This window comes from Triturus cristatus, chromosome 1_1 (genome assembly GCF_964204655.1).
Source record: "Triturus cristatus chromosome 1_1, aTriCri1.1, whole genome shotgun sequence".
In the NCBI taxonomy this organism is placed as follows: domain Eukaryota; kingdom Metazoa; phylum Chordata; class Amphibia; order Caudata; family Salamandridae; genus Triturus; species Triturus cristatus.
The window spans coordinates 728102355-728122737 of record NC_140579.1 but is presented as its reverse complement, the minus strand read 5'-3'; the positions used below and the strand labels follow the sequence as shown (position 1 = coordinate 728122737).

The following is a 20383-nucleotide window of genomic DNA, read 5'->3' as shown; positions in this document are numbered from 1 at the left end:
ACTGAATATAAGAGAGAACTCTTTAATCAATCTGCACCTAATTGGAGGTCAATGCAACCAAATTGAATTGTCTTGAGTCATGATTTAAACAATTAAACACATTTGTGATCTCAATAACATGACAAAGGAATAACCACCCGACACTGTAATTCAAACAGGAATTATTTTATCTAAATTAATTCATATGAAAGCCATTTAATTGCAAAATCATTTTTCTCATATTTACCTATTCTGGCTAAATGTCGTTTTCTAAGTCAGGACAGGTCTCTCGGCAAAGAATTAAAGTCTCTCAAGCTGTCATGTAGAGTCACCGTCCTCTCAGTTAGCATCGATCCTCTTGAGCATAAGTTCAGGAAGAAGTGGCCTTAGACCCTCTCTAGTCTAGTAATATTTATACTAAAATTTACATACTAAAAGTTACAAACAAGCTCTACAACGTCCGTTGAGCAGAGCAGGAAAGGATGTTAGCTTGCAACATTAGAAAAATCTCCGCTCTTGGATATCTCAAAATTCAAAACAAGGAAATAGGAAGTCCAAAACTAATTTGTAACATCCATGGATGCTCTTCTCCGGAATTGTATCACTCGCAGTGAAGCCACCACAAGTTTATCAAAAATGTTCATTTGTGACAAATGTTCTCTACCAAGGATAACTGGCGGACATCCCAGAGTTGTCATCTTTTTTCATCGCCTTTTAATTCAGGCAGAGGCCAGGGTCACAATCAGCGAAGCCTCTCTTCATATTTCATCTACTCAAATGCAGGCTGTAGATGTCGGCCATTTTCTTAGCAGACCACATCTATTTTCTCAACAGGCCACAACGGACAACTTGATAAAAAGAAACACAAAACAACGTTACTACATTGTATTGATTAAACAGTGTTAATTCCCACTAATACCCTTATGTGTATGTATTTATCTAGCCATTTGCAACATAAAAAAGCATTAAAGCATATTATTTTAAAGCGCAATCACATAACAAATATCACATAAGCCACACTTATTTAATTAATTTGCTCACCAACTTAATTCACTTGTTAATTTAGCCATGCAATTGCATTCCCACGTATAATTCTTTCATTAGTAAGGTTGGTTAATAAAAAACTCAACAAACTTAGTACTTAATAATTAATCATTAGTGATTTTAATTATGACATACAAAAAATATAAACTGATGTTTGGGTTTAAGTAGAAAACCCTGCTCCAGCAACGTCATCAGCAGTGCATTGCGGGGGCACGAGTTATAGTTAGCTGAACTAACTATAACAGGGGAATTTCTAGGGTTTTGTACGAGGGAAATGTCCAGCTAACTATAACGCCCCTGAAACCTATGGTTTTTTCAGTGAATTTCAAAGGTTTTTTAAATGCCAATTCCTAACTACAAAGCCCCTGAAACCTTTGGTTTTTTCAGTGAATTTCAAAGGTTTTTTTAAATGCCAATTCCTAACTATAACGTGCATGAAACCTATGGTTTTTTCAGTGAATATATATATATATATATATTTATTATCTATTGGCGGTCGCCAGTAGATAGTTATAGTTAGGAACTAGTTTCCATAGGAAAAGAGTTTTTTCTTTTCCCAATAACTTTGGCGCCAGATGACGAATCTCCGTGAAATTTTCAAAACTTGTGGGGCGCTCCGGTCAGCTACTATTCTGAAAGTTTTGGGATGATTCGCCAAGCGGGGGCCGAGAAAAAGCGGGGTCCCAAAACGTGTTTTCTCCATGTTTATTCCCATAGGGAAAATTTAGACACGGCTACAGCTCGAACTGCTGAATGGAATTACACAAAATGTGGCAAAAAGGTAGCCCTTGTTTCAGAAAGAGACAATTTTTTTAAATGGAGAAAATCCGTTCAGTAGTTCCTGGGAAATTAAAAAAATAAAGGTCGGAAAATCAATTTCAAATAAGAAACTTTAGACACGGTTACAGCTGAAACTGCTGAATGAAATTACACCAAATTTGGCAAAAATGTAGCTCTTGGTTTAGAAAGAGGCCTTTTTTTAAATGGTGCACATCCGTTCAGTAGTTTTTGAGATATTAACGGTAAAATGTGTTTATATATCTGGGCGGGACCTAACTGCACAAACACGACCTTGGCTCTAATTGGCTGACAACACTTTAATCCATGAAGTGTTGGCAGCCATCTTGGTGCAATGCTTTTAGGTCTCGCCTAGCGGCGCAGCGCATGTGCTGTACGCTTGGCGAGATCTATTGTTGTCGATCTACCCAAACACCACTGCACTACCCTAAACTCTAAAACACTACCCCCAGCATGACCCCTACACTACACAAACACCACTGCACAAACCTAAACCATAAAACACTACCCCCAGCATGACCCCCTACACTACATAAACACCACTGCACAACCCTACACCCTAAAACACTACCCCCAGCACGACCCCCTACACTACCCAAACACCACTGCACTACCCTAAACCCTAAAACACTACCCCCAGCATGAACCCCTACACTACCCAAATACCACTGCACTACCCTAAACCCTAAAACACTACCCCCAGCATGACACCCTACACTACACAAACACCACAGTACTACCCTAAACCCTAAAACGCTACACTCAGCATGACCCCCTACACTACCTAAACACCACTGCACTACTCTAAACCAAACCCCCAGCATGACCCCCTACATTACCCAAACATCACTGCACTACCCTAAAACACAAACCCCTACATTACACAACCATCACTGCACTACCCTATACCCTAAAACACTACCCCCAGCACGACCCCTACACTACACAAACACCAGTGCACTGCCCTAAACCCTAAAACACTACCCACAGCATGGCCCCTTACACTACACAAACACCACTGCACTGCCCAAAACTCTAAAACACCACCCCTAGCACAACCCCCTACACTACCCAAAAACCACTACACTGCCCTTTAACCTAAAACACTACCCCTAGCACGATCCCTCTACACTACCCAAACTCCACTGCACTGCCCTAAACCCCAAAACACTACCCCCAGCACGACCCAGTACACTTTCCAAACACCACTGCACTACCCTAAACCCTAAATATGCCCCCAGCATGACCCCCTACACTACACAAACACCACTTCACTACCCTAAACCATAAAACACTACCCCAGCACAACGCACTACACAACCCAAACACAACTGCACTACTCTAAACCCTAAAACATGACATCCTAAAACCCTACCCCCAGCATGTACCCCTACACTACACAAACACCACAGTATTACCCTAAACCCTAAAACATTGCACCCAGCATGACCCCCTACACTACCCAAACACTACTGCACTACCCTAAACCAAAACCCCCAGCATGACCCCTACACTACCCAAACATCACTGCACTACCCTAAAACACAACCCCCTACACTAAACAACCATCACTGCACTATCCTAAACCCTAAAACACAACCCCCAGCACGACCCCCTACACTACACAAACACCACTGCACTGCCCTAAACCCTAAAACACTACCCCCAGCATGATCCCTTACACTACACAAACACCACTGCACTGCCCTAAACCCTAAAACACTACTCCTAGCACAACCCCCTACACTACCCAAAAACCACTGCACTGACTTAAAACCTAAAACACTACCCCTAGCACGATCCCTCTACACTACCCAAACACCATTGCACTGCACTGACCTAAACCAAAAAACACTACCCCAGCACGACCCACTACACTTTCCAAACACCACTGCACTACCCTAAATCCTACATCTACCCCCAGCACGACGCCCTACACAACCCAAACACAACTGCACTACCCTAAACCCTAAAACATGACATCCTACACTACACAACCAACACAGCAACACCCTAAACACTAAAACACTACCCCCAACTTGACCCCCAACACTACCCAAACACCACTGCACTACCCTAGAACCTAAAATACGACCCCCTACACTACAAAAACACCACTGCACTACCCTAAAGCCTAAAACACTACCCCCAGCATGACCCTTACACTGCACAAACACCACTGCTCTAAACCCTAAAACACTACCTCGAGCACAATCCCCTACACTACCCAAAAACCACTGCACTGCCCTAAAACCTAAAACACTTCCTCTAGCATGAACCCTCAACACTACCCAAACACCACTGCACTGCCCCAAACTCAAAAACACTACCCCCAGCACGACCCCCTACACTTTCCAAACACCACAGCACTACACTAAACCCTAAATCTACCCCAGCACGACTACCTACACTACACAAACACCACTTCACAACCCTAAATCCTAAAACACTACCCCTAGCACGACGCCCTACACAACCCAAACACAACTGCACTACCCTAAACCCTAAAACATGACATCCTACACTACACAACCAACACTGCATTACCCGAAATACTAAAACACTACCCCCAGCTTGACCCCCTACACTACCCAAACCCCACTGCACTGCCCTAAACCCTAAAACACTACCCCCAGCATGACCCCTTACACTGCACAAACACCACTGCTCTAAACCCTAAAACACTACCCCGAGCACAATCCCCTACACTATCCAAAAACCACTGCACTGCCCTAAAACCTAAAACACTACCTCTAGCATGATCCCTCAACACTACCTAAACACCACTGCACTGCCCTAAACCCAAAAACACTACCCCAGCACGACCCCCTACACTTTCCAAACACCACTGCAATACCCTAAACCCTAAATCTACCCCCAGCATGACCCCCTACACTACACATACACAACTTCACTACCCTAAACCCTAAAACACTACACCCAGCTTGACCCCCTACACTACCCAAACACCACTGCAATACCCTATACCCTAAAACACGATCCCCTACACTACACAAACACCACTGCCCTACCCTAAACCCTAAATCCACCCCAAGCACGACCTCCTACACTACACAAACACCACTTCACTACCCTAAAAGAGTACTCTCAGCACGACAACACAACCCTAAAACCTAAAACGCTACCCCAACACAACACCCTACACTACACAAACACCTCTGCACTGCCCTAAAACACTACCACCAGCACGAACCCCTACAGTACGCAAACACCACCGCACTGCCCTAAATCCTAAAACAGTTCCACCAGCACAATCCCCCTACACTACCCAAACACCACTGCACTGCCCTAAACCCTAAAACCCTACCCCCAGCACGACCTCTACACTACCCAAACACCACTGCACTATCCTAAACCCTAATTCTACCCCAGTACGACCCCCTACACTACACAAACACCACTGCACTACCCTAAACCTTAAAACACAGCCCCAGCACGTCCCCCTACACTGCACAAACACCACTGCACTACCCTAAACCCAAAAACAATATCACCAGCGTGACCCCCTACACTACCCAAACACCACTGCACTACCCTAACCCCTAAAACACGAACCCCTACACTCCGCAAACACCACTGCACTACCCTAAACCCTAAAACACTATCCCCGTCAAGATCACCTACACTACACAAACACCACAACGCTACCCTAAACCCTAAACCAATAACCCCTACACTACACAAACACTACTGCACTACCAAAAACCCTAAAACACTACCCCCATAAAGACCCCCTACACTACACAAACACCACTGCACTACCCTAAACCCTAAAACATTACCCCTAACATAAACCCCTACAATACCCAAACACCACTGCCATACCCTAAACCCTAAATCTACCCCCAGCATGACCCCCTACACTACACAAACATCACTGCACTACCCTAAACCCTAAAACACTTCCCCCAGCTTGACCCCCTACACTACACAAACACCACTACACTACCCTAAACCCTTAAACACTATACACAGCATGAACCACTGCACTACACAAACACCACTGTGCTACCCTAAACCCTAAGACACTACCCCCAGAACGACCCCCTTCACTACCCAAACATCACTGCACTACCCTAAACCCTAAAACACTTCCCCCAGCTTGACCCCCTACACTACACAAACACCACTACACTACCCTAAACCCTTAAACACTATACACAGCATGAACCACTGCACTACACAAACAACACTGCACTATCCTAAACCATAAAACACTACCCTCAGCGTGACCCCTACACTACCTAAATACCACTGCAATACCCTAAACCTTAAAACACTACCCCCAGCGTGACACCCTACACTACCCAAACACCACTGCACTACCCTAAACCCTAAATCTACCCCAGCATGACCCACTATACTACCCGAACACCACAGCACTACCCTAAACGCTAAAACACTACCCCCAGCTCAACCCTCTTCAATACCCAAACACCACTGCACTGCCCTAAACCCTGAAACACTACCCCCAGCACGAGCCCATTCACTACCCAAAATCAATTGCACTACCCTAAACCATGAAACACTACCCCCCGCACGACCCCCTACACTACCCAAATACCACTGCACTACCCTAAACCCTAAAACATGACCCCCTACACTACACAAAGACCTCTGCACTACCTGAAACCCTAAAACACTACCCCCAGCACGACCCCCTACACTACAGAAACACTACATCACTACCCTAAACCCTTAAACACTACCCTACACTACACAAACACCACTGCACCACCCAAAACCCTAAAACACTACCCCCAGCATGACCACCTACACTACACAAACACCACTGCACTACCCTAAACCCTTAAACACTACCCCCAGCGCAACCCCCTACACTACCAAAACATCACTGCACTACCCTAAACCCTAAAACTCTACCCCCTACACTACCAAAACACCACTACATTACCCTAAACGCTAAAACACTACCCCCAGCCTGACCCCCTACACTACACAAACACCACTGCACTTCTCTAAACCCTACATCTACCCCCAGCACAACCCCCTAGACTACACAAACACCTCTGCACAAGCATAAACCCTAAAATCACTACCCCCAGCATGACCCCCGACACTACACAAACACCACACCACTACCCTAAACCATAAACCACTACCCCCTACACTACACAAACACCACTGCACTACCCTAAAGCCTAAAACACTACCCCCAGCATGACCCCCGACACTACACAAACACCACACCACTACCCTAAACCATAAACCACTACCCCCTACACTACACAAACAACACTGCACTACCCTAAAGCCTAAAACACTACCCCCAGCATGACCCCCTACACTACACAAACACCACACCACTACCCTAAACCATAAACCACTACCCCCTACACTACACAAACACCACTGCACTACCCTAAAGCCTAAAACACTACCCCCAGCATGACCCCCTACACTAAACAAACACCACACCACTACCCTAAACCACTACCCCTACACTACACAAACACCACTGCACTACCCTAATCCCTAACACATTACCCATAACTCTACCCCAAACAATACCAAATACCACTGCACTGCCCTAAACCATACATCTACCCCTAGCACAACCCTCTACACTACACAAACACCACTGCACTACCCTATACCTTAAACACTACCCCTAGCACAATCCCCTAGACTACCCAAAAACCACTGTACTGCCCTAAAACCTAAAACACTACCTCTAGCACGATCCCTCTACACTACCCAAACACCACTGCACTGCCCTAAGCCCAAAAACACTACCCCCAGCACGACCCCTACACTTTCCAAACACCACTGCAATACACTAAACCCTCAATCTATCCCCAGCACGACCACCTACACTACACAAACACCACTTCACAACCCTAAAACACTACCCCCAGCAAGACGCCCTACACAACCCAAACACAACTGCACTACCCTAAACCCTAAAACATGACATCCTACACTACACAACCAACAATGCACTACCCGAAATATTAAAACACTACCCCCAGCTTGACCCCCTACACTACCAAAACACCTCTGCACTGCCCTAAACCCTAAAACACTATCCCCAGCATGACCCCTTACACAACACAAACACCACTGCACTGCCCTAAACCCTAAAACACAACCCCTAGCACAACCCCCTACTCTACCCACAAACCACTGCACTGCCGTAAAACCTAAAACACTACCCCTAGCACGATCCCTCTGCACTACCCAAACACCACTGCACTGCCATAAATGCAAAAACACTACCCCAGCATGACCCCCTACACTTTCCAAACACCACTGCACTACCCTAAACCCTAAATCTACCCCAGTACGACCCCCTACACTACACATACACCACTTCACTACCCTAAACCCTAAAACACTACCCGCAGGATGACACCCTACACAACCCAAACAAAACTGCACTACCCTAAACCCAATAACATGACATCCTACACTACACAACCAACACTGCACTACCCTAAACATTAAAACACTACCCCCAGCATGACCAACTACACTACCCAAACACCACTGCACTACCCTATACCCGAAAACACGACCCCTATACTAAACAAACACCACTGCCCTACCCTAAACCCTAAATCCACCCCCAGCACGACCTCCTAGACTACACAAACACCACTTCACTACCCTTAAACAGTACTCTCAGCACGACAACCTACACTAACCAAACACCACTGCACTACCCTAAAACCTAAAACGCTACCCCAGCACAATGCCCTACACTACACAAACACCTCTGCACTCACCTAAAACACTACCACCAGCACGAACCCCTACACTACGCAAACACACTGCACTGCCCTAAACCCTAAAACCCTACCCCCAACACGACCCCCTACACTACCCAAACACCACTGCACTATCATAAACCCTAATTCTACCCCAGTACGACCCCCTACACTACACAAACACCACTGCACTACCCTAAACCCTAAAACACAGCCCCAGCACGTCCCCCTACACTACACAAACACCACTGCACTGCCCTAAAACACTACCCCCAGCATGACCCCCTACAGTACACAAACACCACTGCACTGCCCTAAACCCTAAAACACAACACTCAGCACGACCCCTACACTACCCAAACACCACTGCACTACCCTAAACCCTAAAACACTACCCCCAGAACTACCCCCAATACTACACAAACACCACTGTACTACCCTAAAACACTACCACCAGCATTACCCCTACACTACCCAACACCACTTCACAACCCTAAACCCTAAAACACTACCCCCAGCATGACACCCTACACAACCCAAACACAACTGCACTACCCTAAACCCTAAAACATGACATCCTACACTACACAACCAACAATGCACTACCCGAAATAATAAAAAACACCCCCAGCTTGACCCCCTACACTACCAAAACACCACTGCACTACCCTAAACCCTAAAATACGACCCCCTACTCTACAAAAACACCACTGCACTGCCCTAAACCCTAAAACACTACCGATAGCACAACCCCCTACTCTACCCACAAAACACTGCATTGCCCTAAAACCTAAAACACTACCCCTAGCACGATCCCTCTGCACTACCCAAACACCACTGCACTGCCATAAACGCAAAAACCCTTCCCCAGCATTACCCCCTACACTTTCCAAACACCACTGCACTACCCTAAACCCTAAATCTACCCCAGCACGACCCCCTACACTACACATACACCACTTCTCTACCCTAAACCCTAAAACACTACCCCCAGCACGACACCCTACACAACCCAAACAAAACTGCAATACCCTAAACCCAATAACATGACATCCTACACTACAAAACCAACACTGCACTACCCTAAACATTAAAACACTACCCCCAGCATGACCTCCTACACTACCCAAACACCACTGCACTACCATATACCCTAAAACACGACCCCTACACTAAACAAACACCACTGCCCTACCCTAAACCCTAAATCCACCCCCAGCACGACCTCCTAGACTACACAAACACCACTTCACTACCCTAAAACAGTACTCTCAGCACGACAACCTACACTAACCAAACACCACTGCACTACCCTAAAACCTAAAACGCTACCCCAGCACAATTCCCTACAACCCACAAACACCTCTGCACTGACCTAAAACACTATCACCAGCACAAACTCCTACACTACGCAAACACCACTGCACTGCCCTAAATCCTAAAACACGTCCACCAGCACAATCCCCCTACACTACCGAAACACCACTGCACTGCCCTAAACCCTAAAACCCTACCCCCAGCACGACCCCCTACACTACCCAAACACCACTGCACTATCATAAACCCTAATTCTACCCCAGTACGAACCCCTACACTACACAAACACCACTGCACTACCCTAAACCCTAAAACACAGCCCCAGCACGTCCCCCTACACTACACAAACACCACTGCACTGCCCTAAAACACTACCCCCAGCATGACCCCCTACAGTACACAAACACCACTGCACGGCCCTAAACCCTAAAACACAACCCTCAGCACGACCCCCTACACTACCCAAACACCACTGCACTACCCTAAACTGTAAAACACTACCCCCAGAACTACCCCCAATACTACACAAACACCACTGTACTACCCTAAAACACTACCCCCAGCATTACCCCTACACTACCCAACACCACTGCACTACCATAAACCCTAAAACACTACCCCCAGCATGACCCCCTACACGACCCAAACACCACTGCACTATCCTAAACCCTAAACCACTACCCCCTACACTACACAAACACCACTGCACTACCCTAAACCCTTAAACACTACCCCCAGTGCAACCCCCTACACTACACAAACAACACTGCACTACCCTAAACCCTAAAACACTACCCTCAGCGTGACCCCTACACTACCTAAATACCACTGCAATACCCTAAACCTTAAAACACTACCCCCAGCGTGACACCCTACACTACCCAAAAACTACTGCACTACCCTAAACCCTAAATCTACCCCAGCATGACCCACTATACTACCCGAACACCACAGCACTACCCTAAACGCTAAAACACTACCCCCAGCTCAACCCTCTTCAATACCCAAACACCACTGCACTGCCCTAAACCCTGAAACACTACCCCCAGCACGAGCCCGTTCACTACCCAAAATCAATGGCACTACCCTAAACCATAAAACACTACCCCCCGCACGACCCCCTACACTACCCAAATACCACTGCACTACCCTAAACCCTAAAACATGACCCCCTACACTACACAAAGACCTCTGCACTACCCGAAACCCTAAAACACTACCCCCAGCACCACCCCCTACACTACAGAAACACTACATCACTACCCTAAACCCTTAAACACTACCCTACACTACACAAACACCACTGCACCACCCAAAACCCTAAAACACTACCCCCAGCATGACCACCTACACTACACAAACACCACTGCACTACCCTAAACCCTAAAACTCTACCCCCTACACTACCAAAACACCACTGCATTACCCTAAACGCTAAAACACTACCCCCAGCCTGACCCCCTACACTACACAAACACCACTGCACTTCTCTAAACCCTACATCTACCCCCAGCACAACCCCCTACACTACACAAACACCTCTGCACAAGCATAAACCCTAAAATCACTACCCCCAGCATGACCCCCGACACTACACAAACACCACACCACTACCCTAAACCATAAACCACTACCCCCTACACTACACAAACACCACTGCACTACCCTAAACCCTAAAACACTACCCCCAGCATAACCCCCTACACTACACAAACACCACTGCACTACCCTAAAGCCTAAAACACTACCCCCAGCATGACCCCCTACACTAAACAAACACCACACCACTACCCTAAACGCTAAACCACTACCCCTACACTACACAAACACCACTGCACTACCCTAACCCCTAACACATTACCCATAACTCTACCCCAAACAATACCCAAATACCACTGCACTACCCTAAACCATACATCTACCCCCAGCACAACCCTCTACACTACACAAACACCACTGCACTACCCTACACCTTAAACACTACCCCTAGCACAATCCCCTAGACTACCCAAAAACCACTGCACTGCCCTAAAACCTAAAACACTACCTCTAGCACGATCCCTCTACACTACCCAAACACCACTGCACTGCCCTAAACCCAAAAACACTACCCCCAGCACGACCCCTACACTTTCCAAACACCACTGCAATACACTAAACCCTCAATCTATCCCCAGCACGACCACCTACACTACACAAACACCACTTCACAACCCTAAAACACTACCCCCAGCAAGACGCCCTACACAACCCAAACACAACTGCACTACCCTAAACCCTAAAACATGACATCCTACACTACACAACCAACAATGCACTACCCGAAATATTAAAACACTACCCCCAGCTTGACCCCCTACACTACCAAAACACCACTGCACTACCCTAAACCCTAAAATACGACCCCATACTATACAAAAACACCTCTGCACTGCCCTAAACCCTAAAACACTATCCCCAGCATGACCGCTTACACAACACAAACACCACTGCACTGCCCTAAACCCTAAAACACAACCCCTAGCACAACCCCCTATTCTACCCACAAACCACTGCACTGCGTTAAAACCTAAAACACTACCCCTAGCACGATCCTTCTGCACTACCCAAACACCACTGCACTGCCATAAATGCAAAACACTACCCCAGCATGACCCCCTACACTTTCCAAACACCACTGCACTACCCTAAACCCTAAATCTACCCCAGTACGACCCCCTACACTACACATACACCACTTCACTACCCTAAACCCTAAAACACTACCCGCAGCACGACACCCTACACAACCCAAACAAAACTGCACTACCCTAAACCAAATAACATGACATCCTACACTACACAACCAACACTGCACTACCCTAAACATTAAAACACTACCCCCAGCATGACCAACTACACTACCCAAACACCACTGCACTACCCTATACCCGAAAACACGACCCCTACACTAAACAAACACCACTGCCCTACCCTAAACCCTAAATCCACCCCCAGCACGACCTCCTAGACTACACAAACACCACTTCACTACCCTAAAACAGTACTCTCAGCACGACAACCTACACTAACCAAACACCACTGCACTACCCTAAAACCTAAAACGCTACCCCAGCACAATGCCCTACACTACACAAACACCTCTGCACTCACCTAAAACACTACCACCAGCACGAACCCCTACACTATGCAAACACACTGCACTGCCCTAAACCCTAAAACCCTACCCCCAACACGACCCCCTACACTACCCAAACACCACTGCACTATCATAAACCCTAATTCTACCCCAGTACGACCCCCTACACTACACAAACACCACTGCACTACCCTAAACCCTAAAACACAGCCCCAGCACGTCCCCCTACACTACACAAACACCACTGCACTGCCCTAAAACACTACCCCCAGCATGACCCCCTACAGTACACAAACACCACTGCACTGCCCTAAACCCTAAAACACAACACTCAGCACGACCCCTACACTACCCAAACACCACTGCACTACCCTAAACCCTGAAACACTACCCCCAGAACTACCCCCAATACTACACAAACACCACTGTACTACCCTAAAACACTACCACCAACATTACCCCTACACTACCCAACACCACTTCACAACCCTAAACCCTAAAACACTACCCCCAGCTTGACCCCCTACACTACCAAAACACCACTGCACTACCCTAAACCCTAAAATACGACCCCCTACTCTACAAAAACACCACTGCACTGCCCTAAACCCTAAAACACTATCCCCAGCTTGACCCCTTACACTACACAAACACCACTGCACTGCCCTAAACCCTAAAACGCTACACATAGCACGATCCCTCTGCACTACCCAAACACCACTGCACTGCCATAAACGCCAAAACACTACCCCAGCATTACCCCCTACACTTTCCAAACACCACTGCACTACCCTAAACCCTAAATCTACCCCAGCACGACCCCCTACACTACACATACACCACTTCTCTACCCTAAACCCTAAAACACTACCCCCAGCACGACACCCTACACAACCCAAACAAAACTGCAATACCCTAAACCCAATAACATGACATCCTACACTACACAACCAACACTGCACTACCCTAAACATTAAAACACTACCCCCAGCATGACCTCCTACACTACCCAAACACCACTGCACTACCCTATACCGTAAAACACGACCCCTACACTAAACAAACACCACTGCCCTACCCTAAACCCTAAATCCACCCCCAGCACGACCTCCTAGACTACACAAACACCACTTCACTACCCTAAAACAGTACTCTCAGCACGACAACCTACACTAACCAAACACCACTGCACTACCCTAAAACCTAAAACGCTACCCCAGCACAATGCCCTACAACCCACAAACACCTCTGCACTGACCTAAAACACTACCACCAGCACGAACTCCTACACTACGCAAACACCACTGCACTGCCCTAAATCCTAAAACACGTCCACCAGCACAATCCCCCTACACTACCGAAACACCACTGCACTACCCTAAACCCTAAAACCCTACCCCCAGCACGACCCCCTACACTACCCAAACACCACTGCACTATCATAAACCCTAATTCTACCCCAGTACGAACCCCTACACTACACAAACACCACTGCACTACCCTAAACCCTAAAACACAGCCCCAGCACGTCCCCCTACACTACACAAGCACCACTGCACTGCCCTAAAACACTACCCCCAGCATGACCCCCTACAGTACACAAACACCACTGCACTGCCCTAAACCCTAAAACACAACCCTCAGCACAACCCCCTACACTACCCAAACACCACTGCACTACCCTAAACTGTAAAACACTACCCCCAGAACTACCCCCAATACTACACAAACACCACTGTACTACCCTAAAACACTACCCCCAGCATTACCCCTACACTACCCAACACCACTGCACTACACTAAACCCTAAAACACTACCCCCAGCATGACCCCCTACACTACCCAAACACCACTGCACTACCCTAAACCCTAAACCACTACCCCCTACACTACACAAACACCACTGCACTACCCTAATCCCTAACACATTACCCCTAACACTACCCCAAACAATACCCAAATACCACTGCACTACCCTAAACCATACATCTACCCCAGCACAACCCTCTACACTACACAAACACCACTGCACTACCCTACACCTTAAACACTACCCCAGCACAATCCCCTGCACTACCCAAAAACCACTGCACTGCCCTAAAACCTAAAACACTACCTCTAGCACGATCCCTCTACACTACCCAAACACCACTGCACTGCCCTAAACCCAAAAACACTACCCCCAGCACGACCCCTACACTTTCCAAACACCACTGCACTACACTAAACCCTCAATCTACCCCCAGCATGACGACCTACACTACACAAACACCACTTCACAACCCTAAACCCTAAAACACTACCCCCAGCATGACGCCCTACACAACCCAAACACAACTGCACTACCCTAAACCCTAAAACATGACATCCTACACTACACAACCAACAATGCACTACCCGAAATAATAAAACACTACCCCCAGCTTGACCCCCTACACTACCAAAACACCACTGCACTACCCTAAACCCTAAAATACGACCCCCTACTCTACAAAAACACCACTGCACTGCCCTAAACCCTAAAACACTATCCCCAGCATGACCCCTTACACTACACAAACACCACTGCACTGCCCTAAACCCTAAAACACTACCCCTAGCACAACCCCTTACTCTACCCACAAACCACTGCACTGCCCTAAAACCTAAAACACTACCCCTAGCACGATCCCTCTGCACTACCCAAACACCACTGCACTGCCATAAACACAAAAACACTACCCCAGCATGACCCCCTATACTTTACAAACACCACTGCACTACCCTAAACCCCAAATCTACCCCAGCACGACCCCCTACACTACACATTCACCACTTCACTACCCTAAACCCTAAAACACTACCCCAGCACGACACCCTACACAACCCAAACAAAACTGCACTACCCTAAACCCAATAACATGACAGCCTACACTACACAACCAACACTGCACTACCCTAAACATTAAAACACTACCCCCAGCATGACCCCCTACACTACCCAAACACCACTGCACTACCCTATACCCTAAAACACGACCCCTACACTAAACAAACACCACTGCCCTACCCTAAACCCTAAATCCACCCCCAGCACGACCTCCTAGTCTACACAAACACCACTTCACTACCCTAAAACAGTACTCTCAGCACGACAACCTACACTAACCAAACACCACTGCACTACCCTAAAACCTAAAACGCTACCCCAGCACAATGCCCTACACTACACAAACACCTCTGCACTGACCTAAAACACTACCACCAGCATAAACCCCTACACTACGCAAACACCACTGCACTGCCCTACATCCTAAAACGCGTCCACCAGCACAATCCCCCTACACTACCCAAACACCACTGCACTGCCCTAAACCCTAAAACCCTACCCCCAGCATGACCCCCTCCACTACCCAAACACCACTGCACTATCATAAACCCTAATTCTACCCCAGTACGACCGCCTACACTACACAAACACCACTGCACTACCCTAAACCCTAAAACACAGCCCCAGCACGTCCCCCTACACTACACAAACACCACTGCACTGCCCTAAAACACTACCCCCAGCATGACCCCCTACAGTACACAAACACCACTGCACTGCCCTAAACCCTAAAACACAACCCTCAGCACGACCCCCTACTCTACCCAAACACCACTGCACTACCCTAAACCCTAAAACACTACCCCCAGAACTACCCCCAATACTACACAAACAGCACTGTACTACCCTAAAACACTACCCCCAGCATTACCCCTACACTACCCAACACCACTTCACAACCCTAAACCCTAAAACACTACCCCCAGCACGACGCCCTACACAACCCAAACACAACTGCACTACCATAAACCCTAAAACATGACCTCCTACACTACACAACCAACAATGCACTACCCGAAATAATAAAACACTACCCCTAGCTTGACCCCCTACACTACCAAAACACCACTGCACTACCCTAAACCCTAAAATACGACCCCCTACTCTACAAAAACACCACTGCACTGCCCTAAACCCTAAAACACTATCCCCAGCATGACCCCTTACACTACACAAACACCACTGCACTGCCCTAAACCCTAAAACACTACCGCTAGCACAACCCCCTACTCTACCCACAAACCACTGCACTGCACTGCCCTAAAACCTAAAACACTACCCCTAGCACAATCCCTCTGCACTACCCAAACACCACTGCACTGCCATAAACGCAAAAACACTACCCCAGCATGACCCCCTACACTTTCCAAACACCACTGCACCACCCTAAACCCTAAATCTACCCCAGCACGACCCCCTACACTACACATTCACCACTTCACTACCCTAAACCCTAAAACACTACCCCCAGCACGACACCCTACACAACCCAAACAAAACTGCACTACCCTAAACCCAATAACATGACATCCTACACTACACAACCAACACTGCACTACCCTAAACATTAAAACACTACCCCCAGCATGACCCCCTACACTACCCAAACACCACTGCACTACCCTATACCCTAAAACACGACCCCTACACTAAACAAATACCACTGCCCTACCCTAAACCCTAAATCCACCCCCAGCACGACCTCCTAGACTACACAAACACCACTTCACTACCCTAAAACAGTACTCTCAGCACGACAACCTACACTAACCAAACACCACTGCACTACCCTAAAACCTAAAACGCTACCCCAACACAATGCCCTACACTACACAAACACCTCTGCACTGACCTAAAACACTACCACCAGCACGAACCCCTACACTACGCAAACACCACTGCACTGCCCTAAAACCTAAAACACGTCCACCAGCACAATCCCCCTACACTACCCAAACACCACTGCACTGCCCTAAACCCTAAAACCCTACCCCCAGCACGACCCCCTACACTACCCAAACACCACTGCACTATCATAAACCCTAATTCTAACCCCAGTACGACCCCCTACACTACACAAACACCACTGCACTACCCTAAACCCTAAAACACAGCCCCAGCACGTCCCCCTACAATACACAAACACCACTGCACTGCCCTAAAACACTACCCCCAGCATGACCCCCTACAGTACACATACACCACTGCACTGCCCTAAACCCTAAAACACAACCCTCAGCACGACCCCCTACACTACCCAAACACCACTGCACTACCCTAAACCCTAAAACACTACCACCAGAACTACCCCCAATACTACACAAACACCACTGTACTACCCTAAACCCTAAAACACTACCCCCAGCATGACCCCCTACACTACACAAACACCACAGCAGTACCCTAAACCTTAACAAACTACCCCCAGCAGTACCCCCTACACTACCCAATCACAACTGCACTACCCTAAACCCTAAAACACTACCCCCAGCATCACCTCCTACACTACACAAACACCACTGCACTACCCTACTGCACTACCCTAAACCCTAAAACTCAACCCCAGCATGACCCCCTATACTACCCAATCACCACTGCACTACCCCAAAGCCTAAAACACTACCCCCAGCACAACCTACTGCACTATTCAAACACCACTGCACTACCTGAATCCCTAAAACACTACCCCCAGCACGACCCCCTACACAACTCGAACACCACTGCACTACCCTAAACCCTAAGATACTTCCCCCAGCATGACCCATTACACTACACAAACACCACTGCACTACCCTAAACCCTAAAACACTACCCCCAGAGCGACATCCTACACTACACAAACACCACTGCACTACCCTAAACCCTAATGCACCACTCCAAGCACGACCCCCTACATTACACAAACACCACTTGTAGGAGAGTAGGATCTGCACTTCTGTTGCCCCCATATTAGATGCACTATGATTGGATACTGTGGTACCTTATGAGCCCCTAGTATATGGTACCTTAGGTACCAAGGGCATAGGTACTTCACAGGCCTACCAGGGGCTGAAGCATCAGTCACCCCTAAGGCAGGCCCTAACAATTCTGAGGGCAGGGTGCTTGGTTTCCATGTGAGAAGGTGCCTCTGCCTGCGCAGGGTCCCTCTGCAGCTCTCAGAGTCCATTCTCTGTGGCTGTTTGTGGATGCGGTTAAACCATATACTCTTAAGTGCATTATAACCTAGCGGTAAATTATAAATTTGGAATGGCTGCATCAAAACATGTCGTGTTTGGTGTCAAACGCTTTGGAATCATACCACCAAACCAGTAACTGGTGTGGGAGTATGATCTCACCCTTCTAGAGGGCTAGACATGTACCCACTGTGGAAACACGGTAGAATCCTGAAGAGCCCTGTCATCACAAAATGGATGCCACCAGTCACAGCTGCCCTCCTACTGCTGACCGAAACTCGCAGTGGAGGAGGCCCAACAATAGGCACCCTGTCTCAGGGCGGTGTAGTCACCTCCCAGACAGGGTTTAGTTTATTGGGGCTGGGTGGGTGCACTCCTAGAGTGCTTTGAAGTCCTGCACTGGGGGAGCAGTAGGCTCCTCTGTGCATATGCCAGCTCAAACCGGTTCAGGGGCAACCAGCCCCTGCTCTGGCGTGAAACTGGACAAAGGGAAGTGGGTGTAGCCACCCACTCCCCTGACCCTCCCATAGGTGGGGTCAGAGAGCTAGTCCCTCCCTTCCTTCTAGTATAAGTTAGGGAACCCTTGCCATTGCAAACTAGATATCCCTGGACGACGCTCTGAAGGAGAATCCTGGACCTTCAACGTTTCACTACCTCTGGAAGACTGAAGAATCTCCCTTGGAGTCAAGGAGTGACTCCACTGCTTGACAGGCACCCAATCTTGCAATCAACTGTCGCAAACTTTCCCGCTCCCGCCGGAGTCCGAAGTCACTGCATCTCAGGAAGAGGATTTCCTGACTTCGCCAAGGCCATCGTGAGCCCCCAGAGACGCTGAGGCAAGTGGACCCCACGAGTGACGAGGAACCGCAATCCCTGTGTACCGTGCACTATTTTCGAGTGCAAACCCTTCACGACCTTGTGCTTTGGACCACGTGTGGCACAAGCCTCCAGCAGGATTTCCACCGAAGATCAGAGGCCTACCCTGTCCCGAGTGACTCCTCCTGAGGCGTCTTTGCGATCCCTTGCTGGTTGGCTTGTGGGTCCCCAGAAGACTTTTCTACAAAACCAAAGGGCTCCTCTGGTTGCTCCAGGCCTGCCCTGACTTACCCTCGCTGGGTGAGTCCCTCAGACCTTGCTGGTCTGCACCGCTGACTTTTTACACTTTTCCCAAGACTTGCTGTTGCCAAGGCTTGTTGGCTCCAATCTGGTCACCGACACCTCAGTAAGCTGCAGACTTCATGGCACACGCCAAATCCAGCTCCTGGTTGTTGTCGACACCTCCTGGACCTCGTGGCTGAAGTGTCAAGACCCA

At 48.1% G+C, this 20383-nt stretch overlaps 1 long non-coding RNA gene across 1 annotated transcript in view; it reads right to left on the bottom strand.

Annotated features, from left to right (window-relative positions):
- Positions 1-249: 249 nt before the first annotated feature.
- LOC146870964 (uncharacterized) overlaps positions 250-20383 on the bottom strand; it is a 370126-nt gene continuing 349992 nt past the window's right edge. The window contains exon 5 of the long non-coding RNA XR_014959485.1: positions 250-827. This is a non-coding gene — a long non-coding RNA (uncharacterized LOC146870964). The remainder of the gene's footprint in view (positions 828-20383) is intronic.